This window comes from Mobula hypostoma, chromosome 16, assembly GCF_963921235.1.
Source record: "Mobula hypostoma chromosome 16, sMobHyp1.1, whole genome shotgun sequence".
Classification (NCBI taxonomy): domain Eukaryota; kingdom Metazoa; phylum Chordata; class Chondrichthyes; order Myliobatiformes; family Myliobatidae; genus Mobula; species Mobula hypostoma.
In genome coordinates, this window is record NC_086112.1 from 32,926,791 (window position 1) to 32,943,521 (window position 16,731).

Sequence of the window (16,731 nt, forward strand, 5' to 3'; positions counted from 1 at the left end):
GAACAGCTCAGCCCCAATGTCTGAGGAGTCTTCTTCAATAATGAATGGTAGCTCTGGGTCAGGGAGAATAAGAAGGGCTGCTGTTGTGAAGGAATACTTTTCAATTCCTGAAAAGCTACCTCAGCTTCTGGGGTCTAGCAAAATGGGCTGGAGGTTCTCTTAGTCAGAACAATGAGGAGTGCAGTGATAGAACTGAAGTTGCGGATGAAAGTTTGGTAAAAACTTGTGAATCCCAGAAACTGCTGGAGCTGCTTGATTGTGGTGGGTTGTGGCCAATCCTTGATGGCTAGGGTCTTCCTAGGGTCCACCAGAAAATTCCCCTTTTGGGCAGTAAACCCAAGGAAGCAGACTTGGGAAATGGACGGAAACACTCTTTTCCAGTTTGGCAAATAGTTGTTTCTGGAGTAAACACATGCCAACCATGAACGTACTCGTAGTAGGTCTTGGAGAAGATAAGTATATCATTCAGGTACACGAAGACAAAGTAATGTAGCATCTCTTGGAGAACATCATAGATAAGGGCCTGGAAGATTTCTGGGGCATTGACTATACCAAATGTCATCACAATATACCTGTAATGGCTAGTGCAGTTATTAAAAGCAGTTTTCCATTCATCAACCTCTCAAATCTGGACCAGGTTATTTGCATTTTGGAGGAGCAGTTCAGTAAAGATGCTTGCCCCCTGCAGCAACTTGGAAGCTGTTGTCAACAGTGGCAGTGGGATCTTACTGAGACCTTGATACATGGTCAGGGTCCACCATCCTTCTTCACCACGAAGAAGACGGTACCAGCAGGAGATGTGGAGGAGCGGATGAAACCAGACACCAAGGCATCATGGATGTACTCCTTGGCCACCCGTTCTGGAGCTGACAAGGATTAGAGTCTTTCTAGCAGCAGACGGGTTCCAAGGCAACATTTCAATTGTGTGCAGTCATAGGTTCAATGAGTTGGGAGTACTAAAAGTCTCCAACAGGTCTGCATACTGGGGAGGAGCTCAGGAGGGCTAAACAGCAGCACTCTAAGATCAAGGGGAACTCGCAGGAATTAGTAAAGTGAAACTGGGTTATCTCAGGATGCTGTTCTACCTGTAGATAGCTGGAAGCAGTGAGGTGGCAGATCCTCCCAGGGCTTAAGGATCTTCTGTCCACACTGGTTGGTCAAAATGGCCCAAGGGGACTCAGAGATGACTTGCTAACACAAGATCTATGAAATTTTCTGCAACACAGAATCAATGAAGGTTCCAAGGTCATGTTGTTCGTCCCAGAGATGGATGTAGACAGCACCACACCAGATGTGGCAAACCTGGGATGAGGCTGGGTGTTCCCCAAAACTCAGGACAGACAGAATGGAAAATATCCTGACTCACCTCAGCAGAGGCAGCATTTTTCTGTCATTCTCTGGTCCCACTTAGCTGGAGTAAGTTGAGTTCTGCTCCTTTCCATTGGCTCCTCTGGAGGAAGTTGAGGGGAGCTGGGGAATGTGCGCCAGTGCACCAAGGACAATCAGGCTAGAGGAGCTCAGAGTCTGGCAACTCTGGAGGACTCACTGTGGCTCTCTGCTCTTCTTTCCTGGAAACGACTGTCAACCTGGATGGAGCTATCGATGAGTCTTGAGATCCTCAGCTGAGTCTCAGGTGGCAATTTAACTTTAATTTCACCTGATAACCCACAGTGGAACAAAGCTATAGAGGATTCAGTGTTCCAGCCACTCTCTACCACCAAGGCGCGAAACTCTATTGCATAGTTAGCCAAGATATGGGTATCCTGACCAAGCTGGAAGAATCATTTGGCCACCTCTCGTTCACTGACTGGGCGATCAAACGCCTCTTTTCATCTCCCTGCTGAAGAGAGATACAGCTGCACAACTTCTAAGAGTTCTTCTGTTAAGGCTGATTGGTACGGTGTCGCCACGAACCCTACGCAGAGCCTACGCGGATCCCTACGCTGTAGCCTGACGCACAACTCTCCCAAAATGTAACTGCGCGTTGCGGCAACGCAGACCGCAACAACTGTGATTGGTCCGCTTGGTAACATCGCATTTCCTCCTACGCTGCAATAGCTTCCCCTTGGCTGACTGAAGGGCAGGGAAGGAACTCTGGCTGCAATGCTTTCCATAAAGCTTTACAGACCTCCGAAATTATGGAGGACACATTTCGTTTTTACGAAAAAAGACGCTCGCTTTAAACTTGCTTACCCCGAGAAAGACTACCATGACCATGAATCCTTGCACGGGCAGGAGTGTGCGCATGCGTGAAGTGCCCGAATTGCAGAGCAGCGCAGTGAGCAAGTATAAATGCTCACAATGCGCCTAGGCCACTTGCGTAGGTTACGGCGTTGAGTTGACACAGAAGTATAAATCAGCCTTTAGAGCACCTTAGCCCAGGTGAGGGCTTTGTCAGGGAGGAAAGCAATGATATGTGCAACTTGGCAGTGGTTGGAGGGGAACTTAGTGGAGAACAATACGTAAGAAACCCTCTACACGTCCTAAGGTTGCTATGAAGTCACTCGGGTACTAGTAGGTTCTGAAAGCCACTAAGAAAATCATGGAGAACCAGAGCAGGACAAGTGGGCGATGCCTCTATGTTGGAAGGAGACTCAGCAGTTGGAGTAGCAGCAGGGGTTTGTTGGCTCAGCCATATGGTCTCAGTGAGTGACTGCAGAGTGGTCAAGATCCACTGGAGCATATGCTCATCTCTATCCATCATGACTTTTTGACTGGCCAGCACTAACTGGATATGCTCATACTTTGTCGGGTCCATGAGTGGTTCAGTTTTGCTGTAACCATGGTGGTTTTCAGGCTGGGTTTGAACCAGGGATGTTATGGCAAAGTTCCATATCTTTAAACAGTGGACTTCCTGGAGAGACTCAGACCAGCTGGGTTCAAGTGCAGAGGAGACCAGAACAAGGATGGAATTGAACAAAGAATCTAGACTTATGGATTGATTTATAGAGAACACAGACGAGGACTCAAGGAGCACTACACAGACAGCAGGCAACTCTAGACTGAGAAAAACAGAAGGGACTTAAATAGAGAAACCACACACGGCACAGTTTCACTAATAACTAAAACAAGACACAGGTGAAAATAACCGATTAATAATCTGTGGAGGAGGTGTGTAAGAGCCCAGAGGACTCTGGTGCACCCTGGAGATCAGACTGAATCATGTTACTGACAATACCCAAACCTAGCACCAGCCCACTTGCAGTCCACCCACTTCCAGTTTTAATGAGATGGGATCGGATTTGGAATCAAATGTTCCCAGGATTTCAAGCCCATATTTAACTTAATTTATGTGTTTAGTCTATTTCCCAGACTTCCAGAAATCTTCCAAATAAAGTGAGATGAGGAAATAGTGTTTCTGCAGATCTCTCTGTGGGCAAGCAGAATAAAAGTGATTTCTATGTGTTGACCCAGTTTACTTCGCACTCTCTCTCTCTTACACCTGGATCACATCCTGCAACATGCCCACCCAACAAGTGTGGTAGCTCACTCCCACCCATCCCCTTTTATCAGTTTCCCCATGTTATCAGCTCATACCTCACCCTTGGGATTTGAAACCCTGATTGATCAGCAACCACCACGTCCACCATCCCAGCTACTACCTAGCTGGCTGCAGCATCCCTTCTCTTTCCGATTCCTCATCTGACTTAGAGCAAAGCCTGTGAATTAGGCAGTCTTCTGGTGTCGTGCTCTGCATGCCGTCTGACCAAAGCTCACCCTTTCTTCTCAGAAAGATGGACATCTCAAAATTGGGCTACAATGTCGCATGATACCACGTCGTGAAGAGCTGGGAATTAGGTTGACCACATTGCTTTCCGAACACAAAATGCAAAGCACCGTGCCTTGTTGCTTCCTGCTTTTGGCATCATTCTATATTCAAAATGTTGCATTATTTAGTTTGAAAATTTTGTGCCATCCTTTCTGCATGAATTTCTAAAAGTGTGAATTTGATAGAAAACAATACTGAGTGGGCAACAGACTTTGAAAATCTTGGGCAAGTGTATGTCTGGAATTTCCAAGCCAGAAGGTTCTATCACATAGTACAATGCTTTATGTGGGATGTTATAGAATATGACCACTAAACATCATCATGGACTTTAGGCCCGTGAAGTGCACTTCCAGTTCTTCCATCTGTGTCTACACTGAAAGCATCCTTTAATCAATTTCCACACATACAGTATTGGTCATGACTAAAGGGTTGAGGTCTACTTCAGTTTTAGTCAAACGACTTGACCTTACCTGAGCTAGGTAATTGAAACTGGGTTGAATATAACAACCAGGGGAATCAACATAATTGCCGCTGGCAGCCTCACACTCCCAACTCCAAATAATGCTGTTTCAGTTTTGTTTTAAGAATTGTAATTTGTAAATGTTGTTCTCTTCAGGGGCCGAACTCAATTATGTTAGAACATAAACACTAGCTCTTTGGGTCATGTACGCCTCTAATAGGTCCTTGTTCTTTGCAATTGTGATAACAACTGACAGGACGGGGTGATGAGCACTTTCTCCCTGGTCCTTAGCAATATCACATGGGTGGCTCAGAGAGAAAGGAACAGAATGGAAATCAAATTTTGAACATCAGAAATAGCTGAAGAACTTTAATTGTAGGAACAGTAGCTTATGATACATTTCACTTAAATTCCCTAATCTCATGTCATTTCAATTGTGTGCAATGGGTTCAATGGAGAACCAGCTGAACTGTTCAAAGTGTAAGGGGGTTTCGACTTTTATGTTACTGCGGAGGCTAATTAAAATGGTGTCGTTGTTATGTTAATCTGGGGAATGCGGCTTTGTTGTGTTAAACGCTGAGAAAGTTTGCGCTAGCAGATTGTTTTTGTTTAGAGTGTGATAAGAGAGTGCTATTAACCAATTGGGATAGTTGTTATGGTTTTGGGTGTATTTGAAGATACTGTATGCGGGGGGTTTTGGGGCAGAAGGTGGGAGAGCGAGACAGAGGATGGACGAGGTGCTGCGATGTCCGCTAACGGGGTCGGACCCCAAGGAGGGCGTTCGGCGAGGAGACGGAGACGGACTCATGTGGAGTGTCTGGTCGACCACCGTTGGTGGTCCCAGGCGGCCGGTCGAGGTGGTCCAAGGGGTCGCAGGGTGAAAAAGAAGGTCCTTGAGCTCCAACTGTTTTGTGCATGAAGAGATTGAACTTTGATAAGTGTGGCGCCTTTTATTTTCCTTTTATATTTTATTCTCTCTTAATTATATAGTTCCAGTAATATCTATAAACTGTAAATCATTTAATTGCATCTGGTGTACTGTCTGTTATTTGGGCGGGGTGGGGTACCTCACACAGCATCCACACAAACAAATTACCCAGTTTGGCAGGGCCGAGGCTGTTTCCCTGGACAACAGCGAGCCGAGCGACCCTGAGGGTGGCCAAGGGGGGGGTGGGGGGCTACAAAAGGACATTTTGTTTGAATATGATTGATGACTGCATTAAGTATTTTAATGATTCATTGTCTTAAGTGAACCTGACATTTAAGCCAATCAGTGTGCGTTGAGTCCCAGCCTACAACTCAATGGTAGGTTATTGAACAAGGGCATTTATCACCATGCAGTATGGCCTCCAGTGAGACGAGGATAAGTACTCTCATCAATGAATTGTGGATATGTAATCACTATTGGACATATTCACAACAGTGTGCTGATGAACATACACTCACCTTTTCATCAGTGTATTTCGGTGAAGTAGATATGAGTGCCCAATTCATGAAATGCTGAATTCATGCTGAATAAATTAAAATTTAGTTGGGATTTGAAAACCTTGTACGAAGAAAGGTTTAGAAACCCAAAACCGAATGTAAATGAATGCTAACAGGTTCCACAACAATTTATCATCCATCTCTCTTTCATCTATTTAAAATAGGCCCCAAGGGGATTATTTTCTTCGAACCTTTATGCCTTTAATAATGTGAGTGACTAGTTACTGCAACATTACAAATTAAAAAAGAACTTGTATATAAATAGCATTTTTCAAACCATGAATAAATTCCAAAACAGGGTACTGTTCCACTTGCTCCCACACCTTCAGTCTGAAGTCTTCTGATTATTCTTTCAGCCTCTTTTGTCAGTCTTCCAAATTTTTTTCTGTCTTTGTTATGATATGACCTACGCAAAAATCCTTGCTCTTTTCATTGAGCATGTTGTTTACATTAAAAATAATTTCAAAAGATTAGTCTGATTTAAGTGATTAAAAAGACATGACAGGAGTTACTTGAAGCCACAGATAACTGCAGTTTTGCAAATGAATATATGCTAAAGCAATAGAAGAATTTGCAAAAGAATAATATGGTTAAATGCAAGGCTAAGATAATCTAGCCAAATATTAGGAAAAAAGAGTAATAAAAACAGAAGGAACATGAGGGGTAAGCCAATTCATTGATTAAAGGATTATTTCTGTTTATTTTTAGCATACTGCTCAATATTTTGAAATTATATTAAAATGCTTCAGTCCATTGGCAATATCACAGAAGATAAAAAATAAATAACTTGCTATCAATGTTGACAAGAGCCTTGCAGCTAACTCTCATCTACAGTCCTTACTTCAGTTCTTTCTAGTCTGCCAATTTTCAAATATATTTATATTTACAGTGCCAGTGAGGTAAGCAGATAGAAATTTAGACGAGCACTGTGACAGATTATTAAAATAAACTATTTGCAGTGCATTAACTGAGAGAATTCTCAGACTGAGTAGAATAAAAATTAGTTCCTGTCTCAACACTGGGATAAATTATGTAAATAAGACATCACTAAGCTGCAAAAACTTGACAATATGTTTCTCCACACAGACTGTATAGTAGGAAAAGATATCTTCACCCAATAGATGTTCAATGTTTATTTTCCATTATTGATATACAAATACAAATCTGAAATACTGGGAGTCTCTCAGAATGCTCTGTTGAAGACAGGTTTCCATTGCGTACGGACACAAATGTGCTTATAAGTAATACATTTATTTTCATTGCACACAATTCACAATGAATTCTCTTTTTTTTCATTTGAGTAGTTCTGAAGTGTTTAACCATAGAACTAAGGCTATTTACTGAAATCTGCACAGATGTGGGGAATGAAAGAATATAAAACATTAAGAAAACAGAGAAGTGGGCTATTTGGAGTCTGATACCTCAATTAGACCATGTCTATATTTTTTTACCTCAGTATTATTTGTAAACCTATATCCCTGATTCCCTTAATATCCATAACAATAAATTTCTTTCTTGAATATCCACAGTGACTAAGCCTTCTCAACACTTTTGCAAAGAGAATTTGAACAATTCACTATATCGGAATAAATATGTTATGGTACAATTTTACAAAACGTAGTAGCCTGCATCTGGAGTGTTGTATATAGTTCAAGCCACTACACAAGGCAGGAAGGATGTAACTGCTCTGGGGAGAATGCAGAGAAGATTCATCAGAAAGTTGCCTGTTGAGAGATTGGATATGGTGGTCTTGTTGCTAAAGCTCAAAGTTCAAAATAAATTTATTATTGAAGTATGTACATGTATATCAGCATACACAACCCTAAGATTCATTTTCTTGTGGCAATCAAAGCAAATACAAGCAACACAATAGTATCAATGAAAGACCACCACAACAGGATAGACAATAACTAATGTGCAAAACAAAGCAACAAACTGTGCAAAACAAAAAGAACATGACAGTAAGCGAACCGCGGGTGATGCACTGCGGAACAGGTGGACAGGGACCAGGAAACCCGAAACAGATACAGCCAGCATTCAAAGTAGCCCACCAACACCACAGGCTGTGACTACTGCAGGTGTTTCTCAGGGGACCATCCACTTACAACACTCAAGCAGTTGAGAGAAGAAAGACACGCATGGAATGGTCATTAGAAATGAATGCAATCATAATGTGCATATATTATCAAGTAATGGAACTTGAAACTGACATGACAGCACACAGGCAGAAACTTCATTAACAGTTTATAGCACAATATCCTTTCATGCAAATAAATGCACAACCATTTGTAGATCAGCGTAGAGTGATAATTAGAAAATAACTTAATCCCTATAGACATTTTAAACCAAGTATAACATAAAGTTGCACAAAAGCTATAAAGAAACCAACCTAAATGCTGTGCAGGTGTAACCCCCCCTGGCCACCCTCAGGGTCGCTCGGCTCACTGTTGTCTAGGGAAACAGCCCTTGGCCCCGCCAAACTGGGTAATTAGTTTGTGTGGATGCTGTGTGATGTACCCCACCCCGCCCAAATAACAGACAATACACCAGATACAATTAAATGATTTGCAGTTTATAGATATTACTGGAACTATATAATTAAGAGAGAATAAAATATAAAAGGAAAATAAAAGGTGCCACACTTATCAAGGTTCAATCTCTTCGTGCACAAACAGTTGGAGCTCAGGACCCTTCTTCTTCACCCTGTGACCCCTCGGACCACCTCGACCGGCCGCCTGGAACCAACAACAGTGGTCGACCAGACGCTCCACACGAGTCCGTCTCCGTCTCCTCGCCGAACGCCCTCCTCGGGGCCCGACCCCGTTAGCAGACTCACAGCACCTGGTCCATCCTCTGTCTCTCTCTCCCGTCTTCTGCCCTAAAACCCCCCGCATACAGTATCTTCAAATACACCAAAAAACATAACAACTATCCCAATTGGTTCGTAACATATTCTTATCACACTCCTAACCCAAAACAAGCTGCTAGAGCAAAAACTTTCTCAGTGTTTAACATAACAAAGAAGCATTCCCAAGTATAACATAAGAAAGAAGCCATTTTAATTAGCCTACACAGTAACATAAGAGACGAAACCCCCTTACACCGGAAAATAATGATGCAACCCACCGAAGCACTGACAAAAGTACAATTACTTCAACTGCTCCACAACCTGACATTAACAGCAACAACACAGGTGTAATGTCTGTGTAGAATGCTAATGACAAGGCTGAGTTTACAGACAAAATTTTCCTTATAAATAATACAACACTAAGAAAATACATGGGCATTGACCCAACAAAAGAGCCTACATACCAAAACAAAATATGTCATAAAAATTTGCAAAAATTGTTGATACTTTCAACAATATTATATTACCACAATAATTAGGAAAACTTGAAACATTTGAAGAACTACACAGATTAACATACTGTGCAGCATTAACAGCAGTGTAGTACAATGCCTCCAAAATAGAGGTACTCATTAATAGAAACTCAAAAATGAGTGATGAAATGAGAACACTGAAATGGCAGAAGAGATTAACAAAACAAAATTTAAAACTTAACAGCTGAAATAGCCTGCCTCATAGAGTATAAAATAGATAACCCCTGAGCAAGAAAGTTAAGGAAAAAGCTAAGGAAATATAAGGTATGCACAAGATACAATCAACCTAACAAAAACACTGTACAGTTTATCTAACAACTAATCACCACTCACTTAGATAACCACAATATACTTACAGAGGAGCAGAAATTATGTTGTAAGGGTATGAAAGGATGTAAAGTACAGCTGATAATAGGTTTTCTAATTTCAAATCAAGCCCAGTAAAAAACAGAAATCTTTCAAGTTGTTATATTGACTATCAAAAAGCATTTGATTCTGTTTAACACTCATAGTTAAAAGAAGTTGATAATATATCATGTATAAACTATACCCAATACTTGTGAAATTTCTTCAGCATCTGATGAAATATTGGCATATCATAATCACCCTAACTATTAACAACCAAAAAAGAACAAACGCCATTATCAAAATATACTGACGCATTTTTCAGTTTGAACCTCCAAGCTCTCCATGGTTTTGTCCAGTTTTAAACTCACTCTCTAATTTACTGAATTGGATAAAAATTGGGTATTAAATCAGAAACAACCGAACAAGTTATACCTTGACACATCTTCTGTACATGAACGATTTGAAATTACAGTATATGCTCCTTTATCAGTAAAGTTAAAGCAACTAATTCAAATAGTAAAACTATTTTTGAGAGAGATAAACATGAACATTACACTAGATTGGTGCAGAATATTAAACATAAAGAAAGATGCAATAGAGGTAATAGAATACAAAACACAGCAGAAGTATACAATAAAACCAATGGATGAAAATGAAGCATATATGTTTCTGAGATATCAATAAGGAAATAAAATAGATCATAGTGCAATAAATGGAAAATTTTCCACAGAATTTACTTCAAGGCTTAAGAATATCTACCAAAGAGAACTCAACATAAAAAATATAACAAAGGCAATAAACACTTTTGTCTTACCCATATTAATGTATTCCTTTGGTATAATATATTGGTCCGAAACAAATCTGAAAGATTTACAAAGGAAAATAAGATGTGAAATGACAAAGTTAAGAAAACACTATGCACACTCTAAGTGAACCAATGGAAGAGCATAACCCTTCATGGAAGACATCCCTGTGATCTGAGCAGACTAGATGTTGACAAGGAAGCATCAAACACCTGGCTCAGAGCTGGAAACCCCTTCCCAGAAACAGAGGGTTCCTTGCAGTAATACATGACCAGGCAGTTAACACAAAAAAATTATCAGAAGTATATAATAAAAGACCTAAAAATTCAAGATGATAAATGCAGAAAATCCCAAGAGAAGCCAGAAACAATCAAACACATTACAGGATTCTGTAGCAGTTTAACCCAGTCTGATTACTTACACAGGCACAATCAAGTGGCAAATATCATTCATCAAAACCGTGCTTTAAAATATAAACTCATAAAAGAAATCTTACCTTACGATAAGCACAAGCCTAATCCAGTTTTAGAGTCAGAGTCCCTGAAGTATATTAAGATCGATCCATTATCACTGATAGGACAATCCATAATAACCATCTGGATATAATAATATGGGATAAACAAAGAAGAACACTTACTTAATAGATATAGTCATTCCAAACACATACAGTATAACATACAGAAATCAATAAATGAAAAACACCAGAATTATGCTGAACAAAAGGAGGAAATTGAAAGACTATGGAACATGAACAGGATATACATTGTCCCAATACTAATATCCACATCTGGTATCGTTCCAAAGTCACTACACAATAGCATTAAACAATTAGGCCGACACAGTAATATTTATGTAAATCTCCAGAAAGCCACAATACTAAACACCACTAGAATAATCCAAAAGTTCCTCACAATTGAGAAATGAGTGTGCTTGGCTATGCCCATACCTTAAGTTTTACCAACTTGAGCCAAGAAAAAATAAAAATACAACAACAATAACAATAATAAATAAGCAAGAAATATCAAGAACATGAGATGAAGAGTCTTTGAAAGTGAGTCTATAGGTTGAGGGAACAGTCCAGTGAAGGGCGAGTGAAGATGAGTGAAGATATTCTCTCTGGTTCAAGAGCCTTGTAGCTGTTCCGAATCTCACAGTACAGGTCCTGAGGCGTCTGTACCTTCTTCCTGATGGCAGCACTGAGAAGAAAGCATGCCCTGGATGGAGCAGTCATTGATGATGGATACTGCTTTCCTGCAACAGTGCTCTGTGTAGATGAGCTCAGTGGGGAGGGCTTTACCCGTGATAGACTAGGCCATATCCACTACCTTTTGTAGGATTCTCCGTACAAGGGCACCCGTATTTCCACAGCAGGCCGCGATGCAACTAGCCAATATACTCTCCACTACACATCTACAGAAATTTTACAAAGTTATAGAGGGCACGTCAAGTCTTCACAAACTTTTAAGAAAGTAGAAGTGCTGCCATGCTTTCTTTCTAATGGCACGTATGTGCTGGGCCCAGTACAGATCATTTGAAATGTTAACACAGAGGAATTTAAAGTTTCTGTCCCTCTCCACCTCTGATTCCCCCAATGAGGACTGACTCATGGACCTCTAGCTTCCTCCTTCTAAAGTCAATAATCATCTCCTTGATCTTGCTGACTGATCAAGAAGTTGTTGTTATGGCACCAGTTAGCCAGATTTTCAATGACCCTCCTTTCTGCTGATTCATCACCACCTTTGATTTGGCCAATGACAGTGGTGTCATTAGCAACCTTTAATATGCATTGAAGCTGTGCTTAGCCTCACAGTGAGAAGTATAAAGCGAGTCGAGCAGGAGGCTAAGCACACAGCCTTGCCATGCACCTGTGCTGATGGTGCTTTTGGAGGAGATGTTCTTCCCATTCCGAACTGACAACTGACTGGGGTCTGCAAGTGAGGAAACTAGGATCCAGTTACATAAGGATGTATTAAGGCCTAGGACTTAAAGTTTATTGATTAGTTTTGAGGAGATGATAGCTGTTGTCAATGAAGAGTATCCTGATGTATGTACCTTTATTGTCCAGATGTTTCAGCAATGAGTGAAGAGCCAATGAAATGGCATCTTCTGTTGACCTGTTGTGACTAGGAAAACTGGAATGGATGTAGGTCACTTCTCAGGCAGGAGTTGATATGTTTCATCACCAACCACTCACAGTGAATGTACTTTCAACCGGATGATATTATTTGAGGCAGGTTACTCCTGGAGCAGAGGAGACTAAGGTGACCTCAGAGAAATGTATAAGGTTATGAGGGACATATATAGGATAGATTATCAAAATCTTTTTCCCATGCCCTGGGTGCCAAAAAGTGGGCATAGTCTTACTAGGAAAAGGTAGGATATTTAAGGAATATCTTAACAGCATTTTTTAAAAACAGAAAGTGGGTGATACCTGAGATATCTTCCTGAGGTGGTAGTGGAATCAGCTACAATCACTATATTAAGAGGCATTTAGACAGATACTGAAAATAGTTGAGGCACAGGATACACTGTAAATGAGATTAATGTAGATAGGCAAAAAAAGTTTAGCATGAATCTAGTGGTCCTGAAGCCTGTTTCTATCCTGTACACTTTGACACCAACCCTTGGCTGAAGAAGTGATTTCTTATCTCAGTCTTGAATAGACAACCTCTTACTTTGAAACTGTGAAGTCTAGTGAACTCTAGCCAGTGGTACTGCTATTCTCTATCTTGTAAAGCCTTATAAGGATGTTGTATGTTTCAGTAAGATCACCTCTCATTCTTCTGTATTCAAACATGCAGACATCAGTCTGCATAATTCTCCTCACTGGACAAAACTCATTCCAGGAATCAGTCCGATGAATGTTGGTGCACTCTCTCTATCAAAAGCATGTCCTTACTTAGGTAGGGAGATCAAAGTAGTGCATAATATTCTAGATACAGTCTCTACAAGATCCTTTGTAATTCCACTGTCATTTTTACCATTGTACTTTAATGCTTTTCTAATGAAGGTGAATGTACCAATGACTTGCTGAACCTGTGACTTGTACAACATTCAGTGATTTACTGTAAGTCAAGGACAAGTGGGTTCCTCTGAACATTAATACCATTCAATCACTTACCACTTAAAAAAACAAATATTACCTTTCACCCTATTTATATAAAACTGGCTGACATATTTCTTCACATTATATTCCAAATGCCCTGCCGTCATTGCACATTCACTAAACTTTCATCACGTATCCACTACACCCTCCTCGCAACTCACATTGCTGGCTACCTTTGTGACATCGCAATGGACATATTATACTTGGTCTCCTTGGCCAAGTTGGGATTATGAACAGTTAAGGTCTGAGTAATTGCTCTTGTGTCCTCCCCGTTACAGCGTCCAACCCAAAAATCGTCCATTTATTCCTAATATCTACCAATTTATCAATCCTCACTCCACACTACCACATTACTCCAATCATGCATGCTTCATTTTTATTCAATAATCTTTTATACAGCATAAAGTCATTGATACAGATTCTTATCAAGACCCACCGTAAGTCCAAATATACTACATCCACTCATTCACATTTATCTATTGTTAATTACAACATCACAAAAATCTGGCAGATTGTCAAACATTAGTATTCTATTCGTGTTCCGCTCCAAGTTTTTTAATCTTGGTTCCTAGCATCTTGTCTACTAACATCATTTCTCCAGCATGATTTTTTTTTAAATAATGCTGATGGCTTTCATGTTCCCAGGTTAATTGCTCTTTTTAGCAACATTATAAAATATTCCTTATTTCCTACACTAATTTCTTCTGTTATCCACGACAGGACCACATTTACTGTTTGGTACTTGTGACTTAAAATGAAAAATGTTTGTTGTAAACTGTGCATTGATTCGCCAAATGTAAGCCAATATTTAGTTATGAAAATATGCTGTAATATAGTTTCCCAATATATCAAAAGAAATTCATGCTTCATACCATTTGTAGCTGCCTTTCTTTATATTCAAGACTCCAGTTTTGATCTGTGTTAAATTACATGCAGTCTTGTTCTAATTTCTACCATGCTTGTGATCATTCTTCCTGAAATATCCCTTAAAAGATTATTAATTACCCTTTCTAATTACATAATACCAGATCAAATATAGCTGGGATTAATATTGGAAAATCCAACCTAATGGAAGGTTAGTATCCCCATACACGGGTTCCCAACCTGGTGTCCATGAACCTCTTGCTAAACGGTATTGGACCACGGCATTAAAAAAAAGGGTGGGGACCCCTGTCCTAAAGTATTAACTCTTTCCATTCTTCAAATGATTGCTGAGGATTTACAACACTTTCTGCTTAATTATTCAGAGAGATATTTTATTCAAAGTCTTGAGTATCAAAAGTGGAACTAAATATGTTCAGTTAGAATTTGCATGAGACTTAATTTTGTTAGGAGATCAATGAAAATCACAGGAAAAGGGTGGAAAACAGCTATTGAATTGTTTTTCCAGTGATCGTCCTAATTTCATTGATGTTCTCTTCATTCTTCACAACTAAAAATTTTTAACTTATTTTCCTTTATTTCGACTTGAGAGAGCACTGCTCCTGATTACAGATGTTTAAATACTCCACAGAAGCTATTGCGGACCTCAGCTTAAAACTGGCAGTTCAAAGTATCATTGTTGCTAACATTCCCAACAAATATGGTTGCTATGAGGAACAGACATGGCATTAAAGATTCCACAAACAGTTAATTATTGAGAGGCATCACTTTACACAGAGTGATTTTTTTTGTATATGCTCTGAGAAAAGTTACTTAACTTTTAGACATTTGATTTTCAAGGCCCTTGCAGTAATTTGTCCTTTTGAATTTCTTTAAGTTTTCAGTTCATCAGCTGTGCTTCAATTACGAACAATTTTAGGGCAGATGATCTACTAAAACAGGAGTCACCAACCTTTTTTTTTGCCATGAACCAATGCCATTAAGCAAGAGGTCAGTGGACCCTGGTCTGGGATCCCCTGTGCTAAAACAAAAGGACCATCTGCTTGGAATTGCCAGCATCTATGCACTACTGTATGTTGCAAATTCGTTAGCTCAGGCCAAAGTCCAGCCTTTGACTCAACTTGAATATCAACATAACTACATCTGTATTACACAGCGACTCCTTATGAGCCAATGTAATACGTCTATGATGTTCCAGCTCCTAGGCTAGAAATCACAGGACATTTAATAGCCGTTCTAGTGCAGGAGTAATAACTTCATTGGAGAGGAATGGCTATCCAGAAGACAGTAAGTAGATCTTCTGTATGTTTCAGCACTGTTACTTGAAATGTATCTAATGGTTTCAAGTGTATGGGAATATTTTAAGTATTTAAATTATTTAAAAATACATTTTTAGCTGTCAGTGATCGTCAAGTTCAAGTTTAGTGTCATCTGGGCTGTACATATACACAATCAAACGAAACAATGTTCTAGTCTATGGTGTACCACAAATCATATAGAACAGACCACAGAACAAAATATTGCCATAAATAAGTCAATAAAATATAATTCAAAATTCATGTAGTGTGCTGCACAGGTAAACAGTAAACAGCTTGCAACAGCCCTTAGTGACAAATCCTTGGTGATGTCAGGATATTCATTAGTCTCACAGTCTGGCAGTCTTCATCCTGGTGCCCCTGTGCTTCCTTCCAGATATCCAGCAAAGTGGCGATGTGACGTCGCAGCGGCTTCTACGAGGTCAACAAAAGGTGCTACCGTTCTACTTAAACATACACCTAATGATCGCCAGATCCTGCTATACATTAAGAACTTAATGTACTGCAGGTCTATACCATCAGCAAGTTGCTCTCAGGCAGAGATAATGAAGGAACTGTGCAACGTGCTGCTGTCTGAGTCGATGGAGGCTTACGGTCAAATAGTCGTTTTTCTTGTAATTGTGAGACCCCTTTGGACATTGTTAATCTGGTAGGCCGCATGCTTGATTTGCTGAGAGCAGGGGCAGATGGAGGGTCCTAGATTAGAGTCATAGCAAGAACTAGGCCTGAACCCTCGGTGCTGGCTGTTTCCAGCCACCCAGAGTGAGGGGATGAAGCCATTGTACTTCACAGGCGATGGTGTGGCTGGGTGTCTAGAACGGAGTCAAAGCTGTCCTCCCAGGGTTTCACTCTGCAGAAGACAAGCTCTGTTGTTGGTAACTGCAGATTTTTCAATTTTGGCTGCACTCAATGGACTTGGGGCCTCCAGCTGTGGGGTCGTTTGCACTTCAGCCACTGGATGACGAGGCGTCCGAGCTGGCGCGCTCTACCGAGGGCGGCCTAGCAGAATTGCGGCGACTGAAGATTTCAAATGGACTGAGAGGTCTGGACTACATACATATATATTTGTGTGGTTGTGTTTTTATTAATATTCTATACGTTCTTGTATATATGAGGACTCAGTCTGAAAGTCAAGGATTCGCCTAGTGAGAGTCGGGCGTTGGGGTGAAACTGGGCCTCAA